This window comes from Thermobia domestica, chromosome 4 (genome assembly GCF_964235325.1).
Source record: "Thermobia domestica chromosome 4, izTheDome1.hap1.1, whole genome shotgun sequence".
Taxonomy (NCBI): Eukaryota; Metazoa; Arthropoda; class Insecta; order Zygentoma; family Lepismatidae; genus Thermobia; species Thermobia domestica.
The window spans coordinates 16,916,910-16,928,246 of record NC_137457.1 but is presented as its reverse complement, the minus strand read 5'-3'; positions in this window follow the sequence as shown (position 1 = coordinate 16,928,246).

The window sequence follows — 11,337 nt, the reverse complement described above, 5'->3', positions numbered from 1 at the left end:
TTTCTTGTTTAACTACCAATATTTTCCTCTATTTTCAAATCATTTATAGTTATGTTCCTCTTTCTCTTTTTATTCCACGCTTTCGTTCAAGTTTTTCCTAAAAGGAGCAACGAAATAAACAATTTCTTCGAAAGATTTTGTACAATTTATGTGGCCGTCCTGGTGAAGAATGTTAGCTAAAAGCGTCCTCTTCTCTCCCATCCGTTTTAAAACATCTTCGTTCTCTATTTTATTTTCTCCATTATCACCCAGCACCACATTTTGAAGCTCTCGTAATGTTCAAGTCTTCTTTTGTTACAATGAAATACTAAATATATGCTATTTGACCATCTTCTTCTCTAGATCAATGTTAACCCTGGTACTTAGATGTGATTTTTTTTCTTATTAAATGCCTCTTTGGCTACGATAGTTCTTGAAGTGATCTCTTTGGTGCAGTAATAGTCTCTTATCAAAATACTTCCGAAATTTTGAAACTATCGAGCTCTCTTTGTACGTCTCGGATCCATAAGAACGAGTTTGCACGGGATATTGTCACGACATTTGGCTCTTCTCTGTTGATTTTCATCCCATTTTATTTTCCAAGTTCCTTGAGTTTCGCTACATTTAGAAAAAGTAGAGATAGAATACATAAATGCAATAATATCTCACGACTATATCCACATAAATGTAAGCAAACGACTATAGAAAAACAGGTGGAAATAGAAACTCGGAGAAATCTCCTACTCATTGCTCACACATATTTAAGAAACATCGTCCGAAATCATCATTGAATATAGAAATGCTAATTGTTCATTCTAAGCCTGTAAACATGAATCAAAATATTGGAATAAATAAATACCTAGGAAATATACCGTAATGTGCTTTCCATAATGAATTGCACCTTATTAGTGACTGCTTAAACAAATAATATTACTTCTCGGTTTCTGTCAGTCGAGCTGGGGTAAAAGTGGATCCGAAGTGGTAGGGGAACGGTATGTAGCGGCATGAGGTCACGCCGTCCCCCCGCGTATCTTTGTCCATTATAATTCATTAGGAACTGGTGGGACGCCGTACATATCTTTTGGAGGTAGGGGACAGCGTCTCCCTGCGCTTCCCTCACTTTTACCCCTGCAAACAAGCATGAATACATGTTTTAAAAAAGTAAGATAAAATATGAGATTTTACACGTACACATTTAATAATAAAAATCTCTCTACTTTAAAAAAAAACTGTTCAGAATTTAAGCACAAAATCCCTTTTGTTTTCTATTTGAATTCAACATGAGGATTGATTGGTTCCCTTGAGACATAAAAAAAGAAAAAACGTTTACATTTCAGAAAATCCAACCTATGTACGTATGTGCATGTTGATTCAAGTCCATCTGTAATCCCAGATGACAAATGTCACTAGCCATGGGAAACCCATTTGTTTAAAACATCTCCTGATTTGCTGTTACCGCAGGATTATGTTTTTCTTTGTTCTTCCTATTTATTTTTAAATAGCTTATTTTAACTTGCCTGCATTTTGCTTGAATGTAACAATTGGAATTCAGGCAGTATTTTAAATCGTGAATATTCAATACCATAAAATCACATAGATGTACGTACTAGTGCTTACATAATTGTTTTAGAGGAATTTTGTCTTATAAGCTACACATACATTTTAACATACGTTGTCAGAGTGAAGGCAAACAAATTGTTTATCAATTTTATTCGAATGTTTTAATGCATAATTGATAGGGAAGAAGAGAGAATTGAATACCTGTTTCCATTTCAAACAAACCATATTTCCATCACATACTTTCTACATTGTTGTGGCTATTTAATATGTTAACATTGCTTGTGTGATGACATACCTTGTTCAACAAAATACTTTTTTGTTCATTAATTTCGAAATATGTAATTTTGTTAGATGAGGACAATCTGCGAATATTCCGTAAATGTTTACGTAACTTGACATTTTATAAGAGTAATTTTTAACTTGCTTATATGTAACTTCGTTAGAAACTGGAATACTTATTAATAGTATACAGGGGTGGGACACAAAAATCTAAAACCTTTGTAAAAGTGTGACAATGATACCTAGTATAGTGTGGGGCCTCCTTTTCCGTCCAAAACAGCTTGGATCCGACGTGGAATAGACGTATACAGCTTCCGAATCCTGGCGTGTAGAGTTTTGTACAATTGTTCCTCCAAAACATGCTCCATTTCCTTAAGGGATGCTATTGGAGGGTAATGAGACCGAACACGCCTTTCTAACTCAGACCACAATGGCTCAATGATGTTCAGATCTGGTGATTGTGGGACCCAGGAAAGGTGTGATAGCTCCTGGTCATGCTCCTCAAACCATGATTTCACCGTTTTTGCAGCGTGACAGGCTGTCAAATCATCTTCGTGATAACTTTGGACGCTTTTATGTAACTCCATAAGATAGTAATACATTTCACCATCGGTTTACTATATTCGTATATCTACACTTTTATATAAAAGAGTAGAAGTTAATGGCTAATCTTTGCCCAAATCACAAGAAGACAGAATAAAATACTCCTTTGGTTCTAAAAGCTAGGGAAAATCAAGGATATCTTTTAAATACATATCCTAAGAGGGTTACAGGGCATTTCAAATTATTTGCAAGAATAGTGTATCTTACCAATAGTTGACGTTACAGAGATTAAGCTCGACATATAAAATCTTCATTAAAATAAGGGAACTCGTGCTTCATCGTTTCTGCGATCTCGTTCCTAACGATAGGGGATAAAGGGAACTAAAATATATCTAAACTTTTCAAATTTCCCTTCAGTTAATGAAATGAAATCTTTGAGTTTTACGTCCCACGGTTATGCCGGTTAGGCTAAAGGAGACGGTGATAATGAGTAATGAATGAAATGGTGGAATGAAGAAAGTGGGAGGAAACGGGAGAACCCCGAGAAAACCCACGCACACGGTGTTTCTCCATCCCTTCAGTTAATCCGAAAGTGTCAAATATGACTATTCACTCAAATAAAACACTTAAAATTATCTTTATAAACTTTCAATTAAAAAGAAGAAAATGCGTATTTCACTATTTCTGAAAAATTACGCTCCTAAGAGGGAAATCATTTTTTTAAATATCCAAACTTCAATTTCGTTATTGAGAAATCATGTCAAGTAAAACTAGAATTGTAAAATTGATATATAAATTATTAAATAAAATGAAAACAATACATGTTCCAGCATTCTGCAAGATTCAGCTGTAAAGGGCAAAAGGAAGAAGCTTCTGTAATATGGAAATTTAATACTTTATTTGTTTACAAAACAATGATTGCGATTATTTGCTTAAGCTGTTGTCTAAATTCGTTATATAATTACTTAATAATCAATAAGGAAATCTGAGCATTTGAAGATTCTGTTACGAAAGAGGAATATCTGTATTATTATATGAAAGATATAATGCAATTCACTCACAAACGACTAGGGCATAGTAATTTGTCTCGAACCTGGGGGTTTGGAGAGAAAACTCTTTCTGTTACGAGAGCAATGAATAAGAATGTATTTTTTGAAGTGTGTATGCTATGGGAAGTAAAGGAGATTCAAATGTTTTGCCTCCTCTGAACCTCTCAAGTTCGGATTTCAAATTTGGCATACAAAGCCATTAAAAATAAGTTTCATGTGTCCCAGCAATTTGGAAATTCCCGTTTAAGAGAGAAAGTTTTTTTCCCCGCACATTAAAAGGAACTTTGTTTCTTGTGATTAATTCACGGAAAAAAGTTTGATAACTTTGAAAAATTAAAAACATACTTGGTACCTACCTCGAGGTAAGGTTAGATTGATTGAATTGGAGTTTAGCGTTTCCTTCAACAACGATCTTAAGAGAAAAATGAAATGAAAACTTTAAGTTTTACGTCCCACGCATATGCCGGTTAGGCTAAAGGAGACGATGATGATGAGAGGTGAGTGAAATGAAGAAAATGGGAGGAAACGGGATAACCCCCAGAAAACTCAGGAGAACGGTGTTTGACCATCACAAAGTCCACATGGCGTGAGCTGGGATCGAACCAGGAACCCCAAACACCGGCGGTGTACGCTCTACCACTGAGCCACCTCGCCCCGGGCGATCTTTAGGGATTCGAACCAGAGGTGTTCCCGCTGGTAACGAAATTCATGCCTCTGACGCCATGACGCGTATGCTATCCACATAGCCACAAGCTTGGTTTCAATCATTACTTTGATTAAAGGATGTATCTAGAAGGAAAATAAATTTCTGTATTCAGCAAAAAAAAAAAAAAAAAAGCACCTATCGAGCCCTCAAGTTGGGAAGATAACATTATGGATATAAAGTCCTCATTACAATAAGAAGACATGTGACATGTGATTCCAGTTTTAGGAGTTGAGGCCTGTTCTATACTTTTTTTCCACGCTGAGATAGATTTCTTTTTTTGCTGTCTTGTAATGTTTACCCATTTGAAATCCATTTCCGTACACAGTATTCACTTCAAGGACTTTTTTTCATATTCCATTCCTAACAGGCGTATTCTAAGGGGTACGGAGAGTTCAAAATTTATTTGAGAAATGGAATACTTTATTAGGTTTTATCATTACACTTTTTATTGAAATGTGAATTCTGAGGCAAGAATGAGTTTGGAATATTTTTGACAAGCATATTTTCTTCGTGCGAAGAATGGGATGAGAGTGCTGATTTGTATGTATATAGGGTAGACAATTTATCTTAATATGTTCTTGTAACTTTGAAATGGACAAAAAAGCTGAAAATTCATACTAAGCAAACATCGGTTGAGATGCTATGTTTGGCTTAGTCTGCGATACCACAACGTTCACAGTGTTGCCAATCCAGTATAAAAATATTTTTTTAATTATATTACGTCAGGTTATTACATCTTTCAAATTTGCTTGTTAAAGAAAACTTACATTTATTATTCAGTGTTACAAACTAAGGACGTTTTAATATCACAAACGTCTACATCTTGGTGGCTTCTATAGCAGTAATAACTCAATAGTGACAGACCGAGCAATGCACATCTATATACCTATCGTGTCTAATACCATACACATGATATCCAGTATTTTGAATGAATAATTGACGAAATAATAAGAGATTGAAGAGTTATTATTTTTCAAAATCCTTTATTTTGAGTAATTCCTTAGTAAGAACATAATGCAATTGCATCCATGATTTTCAACGCATGTGAAGCTCACAATGAAGTTAAAGCAATACATCCCAAAACTATACTGGAGAAATGGTAAAATGTATTAAAGTTTGTAATACTCCTAAATTATGTGATTCCTAGAATTTATTATAGTTACACTTCCAAAAATCATTGTTATAATGCCATATAAGCAAAATAAATCAAAAATAGTTTTAGAAAGTTCTCAAAAACACGTTAGTTTTTGCAATATATTATTTTTTTAATTTTTTTATATCTCCTGAATAATTTGAGATATGAAGTTGCTGTAAACAGCACTATGATTCATCTTTATGTCTATTGAAAACGATGTACGTAGTTCGATGTGCTTGTTAACTAAACTCTTCTTTGAAAGAAGGTAATTTGAAACAAGTCAAATGTTCAATTCCTTGACATGTCATATAATAACAGTCGATACTTTAGTTACGTTGAATGTGCATTACCCTATCCGTCTTGCTTGTGCTATTACCGTTCTGAAACCTTCCAAAATAGGATTACTTTTCTATGTTTGTGTACATTAGCATCCTTAGTTTTCAATACTGCATAATAAGTGTGGTAGTTTATGCTCCTTTTTCAACATGTAGATTTGAAATATGTAGCACCTGGCGTAGACCTATTTGAAAAACACAAAATTTATGTTAAGTTTATGTAAGAGTTAACTTAGTAACTTTGGTATCACAGAGTATGACAAACATTGTTCCCGTTCCGATGTATACATGGTAAAAACTTTCCTCGTTTCTTATCCACTAATTGGAAAGTTACAAGGACATACATATAAAAGATTTACCGTATAAGCAAATTCGTGTGTACGTCTGTGTGTTGTGGGTATGGTCACATATAAGGTATGCTCAGATTGATTTTCATTATTTATTGTTTGAAAGAATACCTTCCCAGTGTCCAGAGAAATGTTTATTAGGATCTAATAATAAACTTTGAAATTACAACTTGAAATATCAGTGAAAAAAGACTGTAATTAGTCGACTTAATTTCGCACGCGTTGTTCATTCACAATTTAGATATAGGTGCGAAGGTAGTCAGAGTTTGATTTTTTAAAGACTGCCTTCGCGATGGAAATTTAACACTTAAACCGTATGCCTCGTCCGTAAGACGTGGAGGTATTTTTGTTTCCATGGTGCGGTAACAATAAAAGCACTAGAAGCCTCCCCTGCACAGTACCATCTCACCCCTTTCAACTGCATTTCTGGGAATTTCTACGACTCAATATGAGTTTGGCATTTCTGTGTAGTATTTGAATTTTTGAGAGTTAGTCCGTCTGACATAGGGTCATACGGGAACTGTTACTTATTTTTTCTGTGTGACGGGGCATACGGCTAAGTGTATAAAAGTTTTAAATCTTGAAACAAAGAGATTCTGATTTCACTATCAAACATACAGACTAATCCGGTAGAAACAAAAGCTCTCACTGGTCTGTTACATGCTTCTCCACTTATTTCATAACGTAACTGAATGAAGTTACTGTTTGAAATGAGGGCTGACTATCGACATGTTAACGTTAAAGACAGTAACATATTTCCTTATGTTGTGGATCCAAGTAAATGGCAACATTGTATTCTCATTCAACATTGAGCATATAAGGAGGGTACAGCCGAAACGACTCATTCGATTTAAAAAATCCTTCACTTTGGGTTGAAAACATTAGATTTGGAAACGGTTTCCCCTCTTACATTTTGTTGTAACTCAGATAATAACAGTTACTCTATGTCAGGGAACTTTTGAAACACCATATATATATACAGGGTGTTAATGAACTAGACCGCCAAACTTTAAGGGGTGATTCTTCGCATCAAAATAGGACAAAATGTTCATATGGACCCGTGGGGAAAAGTGCTTAGTTTCAGACCTAGAGTTGTCCAAAATCGCGAAAAAGCCACATTTCAAGAGGCTCTACACCTGTATTTCGAATTCTAGAAACTGTGGGTGATAGCAAGGGCGGATCCAGGGGCTGTCCTCAAACGTTAGCACACTGTACAGCAAGACTTCACAGGTATGATTCTACTCATAATTAGATTTGTCAGATGTTATAATTTGTGATCCGTACCATTTAACAAATTTTCATTTTGTGCTCAGTTGGCAACTCTGCATTACATATGATGTTATTGAACGTATTTGTGGATACAACATTTGCTTACTATACTGTTGTGTAAATATAATTTTTGATTACTTTAATAATTTTGAAGTTCTTTCTGTGTTAGTGTATGTTTTGCATTGCTATCTTTACATGATTCTAAATTCTTCTCTGTATCTCCTGTGTTTCTGGGTGTCGGTCCGTAAAAGCTTGGATTTCTCATTTTTCTTCACTCTTCTATCGATTGCGCATTGTTTGATTGGGCAATTCTACTACCAATATAAGATGTTCCCTTGGGAGTATGCATTGAAATGCAAACTGAAACAGGAACACTTGAAAAAGTTTCAGCCTGGCCGGGATTCGAAATAGAAGTTCAATGCGCTAACCACTCACCTACTGAGTTGTATTATACATGTATGGGACTCGATAAGACTTTACAGAACTTTACATAATACGGTTGGTTCTGTAACTAAACACTATAACAATTTTAAGACATAAATGTATATATACTAAGACTATACCTTAATTCTTCTTACTGGCTTTATACATGCCTACTGGAAAACTTCGAAAACCTTAATGTTTCTCAAACCACACACATCTGCGGCCTTTGTTAGTTTATACGGTCCTATTCAACTAACATCAACCTTTAGTAGCATACTGGAACGCATCGTTGTTAAACGTCTTCATTCGTACCTGTCACTTCGCAACGACATTCCACTAGAACAAACTGGTTTCAGACCATCTTTTAGTATTAACGACGAATTGGTTCACCTTTCAAATTCCATCTACACTCACTTTAACACAGGCAATGTACCCTGCTTGGTCCTGTTTGACCTCGAAAAGGCATTCGACAAGGTCTGGCATCCTGCTCTCATCTATAAACTCAAATAGCTCTGCTTGCCTATATCTTACCTTACAAGGGACATCACCCAATTGTCCCGTTCCGATTTCAATGAAATTTTTGTTGCTCATAGAGGACATGTATTCATTACTTGTGATGACAGAAATTTTTGCCATGGTGCATGTTTTCTATTTTTTAAATAATTTTTAAAGGTTGTGATGTGGTTAATAGAGATTACTGCAGAAGTCCCTTACTACCCTTTGTAAACGGAGTGTTAATGAAAGAACAACCATGTAGATACGTATAGGGCCTAGCGGGAAGTCGTATGGTATGAATGACCTTGACGGCAGCCATCTTGAGATCCGCCATTTTGAATTAAGGTCAAGTTTTTAAATGGGAATAGGGTAATATGATACATAATTTCGGGCTAGAATTTAATCAGGAAGACAATGGTGAAGTTAGTTTTAAGATGTGCCCATTTGGTGAAAAGTTATAGGCATATTAATTGTTTATACTTACTATGTGCGTAAATCCCTTACCTCCGCTTCTAGCCCGCATATTAATGATAATAAGTGGATAAAGGTTTCGGTAATACATATTATGCCTAGTGGGAAGTGATACGATAAGGGTATCATTGACGGCAGCCATCTTGAAATCCGCCATTTTGAATTAAAGTGAAGTTTTGAAAACTAAGAACCATAGCATGTGGCACCAAATTTTAATAGTAAATTCTCCCCAAAAGCCAATGGTTTGCTTATTTTTGTTCTATGGTTAACCACTATGAATTTATGACTCTTCTAATGTGCACGAAACGTCCATTATTCGATCTTTCAAACTGACAACACTCCTAATTTTCACCGCATGTTTTAAAATTCCAACTGGCAGTTTGTAATTGTTTCCATGGCTCATGTTTTCTAAATTTATTACATTTTTTAAGAGTTGTGATTTGTCAGTTCATGAATAGTGTTGGAATAAGCATCCAGCAATCTTTCTGAATTTTGAAGACTTGCCATGTAATTATTAATTTCATAGGCAATATAATTATTTTTTTTCCTATACCTGCCCTTCAAAAACTCGTTTACTGTCATGAATCATCGCAGAACGAAAGAACCCCAACTTTGCTTTCAGGTAATACCGGAGACGTAGCATGTAATGGATAGTAGATGAGAAGAAAAATAAGTTGAAAATTCACTTCAAAAAAAGGAAACGAAATATGATTGTTGTGTAAATCAATGGTCTTTTGTTTTGTTTTATATTTATTTGTTTATCGTATATTTATTTATTTATTTTCTATGGCAATAATTTAGCTAGTCAGACAAAAAAGTCATTCGTTTTCTAGCGATTGTTGTCGATGGTTCATGTTTGTAAGATTTATAATCAGTATTGATCGGGAACTCGATTAAGTTACATCTCTTTACACAAGTTACCTGTTTTCATATTATGTTTATGGTACAAACAGCGTGTTGGAAATAGTCATATTATGCCTCTTTGATATTTTCTATCATTGCTGCTGTTCCTTTAAAGTTGTAAAGTTGTATTTATTAAAAAAAAAACTGTTTGTCGTTTGCGCAACATGTAGGCTACATTTCATCATAATTTTGAGTTCGTGTTACACCAATTTTTTATAATTTCATTTGTATTTCTTTACATCACATAGGTCCATAGGTTCCTCATGTACTCTGGGTTAAAATAAATAATTACACTGCCTAGGAAATTAATAATTACATGGCAAGTCTTCAAAATTCAGAAAGTTTGCTGGATGCTTATCCCAACACTATTCATGAACTGACAAATCGCAGCTCTTAAAGAATGTAATAAATTTAGAAAACATGAGCCATGGAAACAATTGCAAAGTGCCAGTCGGAATCTTAAAACATGCGATGAAAATTAGGTGTGTTGCCAATTTGAAACATCGAATAATGGACGTTTCGTACATATTAGAAGAGTCATAAATTAATAGTGGTTAACTATAGAACAAAAATGAGCATACAATTGGCTTTTGGGGAAAATTTACTATTAAAATTTGGTGCCACATGCTATGGTTTTCAGTTTTCAAAACTTCACTTTAATTCAAAATGGCGGATTTCAAGATGGCTGCCGTCAATGATACCCTTATCGTATCACTTCCCTCTAGGGATAATATGTATTACCGAAACCTTTATCAACTTATTATCATTAATACGCGGGTTAGAAGCGGAGGTAAGGGATTTACGCACATAGTAAGTATAAACAATTAATATGCCTGTAACTTTTCACCAAATGGGCGCATCTTAAAACTAACTTCACCATTGTCTTTCTGATGAACTTCTAGCCCGAAATTATTTATCATATTACCCTATTCCCATTTAAAAAATTTGACCTTAATTCAAAATGGCGGATCTCAAGATGGCTGCCGTCAAGGTCATTCATACCATACGACTTCCCGGTGGGCCCTATACGTATTTTCATCGTTGTTCTTTCATTAACACTCCGTTTACAAAGGGTAGTAAGGGACTTCTGCAGTAATCTCTATTAGCCACATCACAACCTTTAAATATTATTAAAAAATAGAAAACATGCACCATGGCAAAAATTTCTGTCATCACAAGTAATGAATACATGTCCTCTATGAGCAACAAAAGTTTCATTGAAATCGGAGCCGGACAATTGGGTGATGTCCCTTGTTAGATTCATTTTCATCTTTAACACTTGTCGACTGGCATATGTCTGTATGGGAACCGGTCAAAACCCTCACAGCCAAAACCCCCACACTCAAGAAATATCAAAACGCCCACACAAACGGTCATTTTTTTGGCTGTGGGGGTTTAGACCGTTCGTGCGTTTGGGAGATTTGTCCATTTGTGTGGGGGTATGACCGTTTGTGTGGGCGTTTTGACATTTCTTGAGTGTGATGGGTTTTGGCTGTGGGGGTTTTGACCTAGACCCGTCTGTATCAATTCTAGTTTTTCATTTCCTATTTTTCTTCATTCCGGAGTTCCTTAAGGATCGGCTTTGTCTACTTTATTATAGATTATCTTTGTTTGCAACATTCCTGCTGTTCCAGCTTCAGTTAAACTCTTTTAGTATGACAATGACATTTTGTGCGACAGGGAAAACCATTCATTAGCTCAATCTGGTTCTACAAGATGCTATCAATGCGTTTGTTGACTGGTGCTCGCACTGGAGACTAAAAATCAACCCAGTGAAAACTCAAGCAATTTCATTTCTTGCTCCGAAACATTATTGTAGTGTGCACATAAATCCAAGATTCCT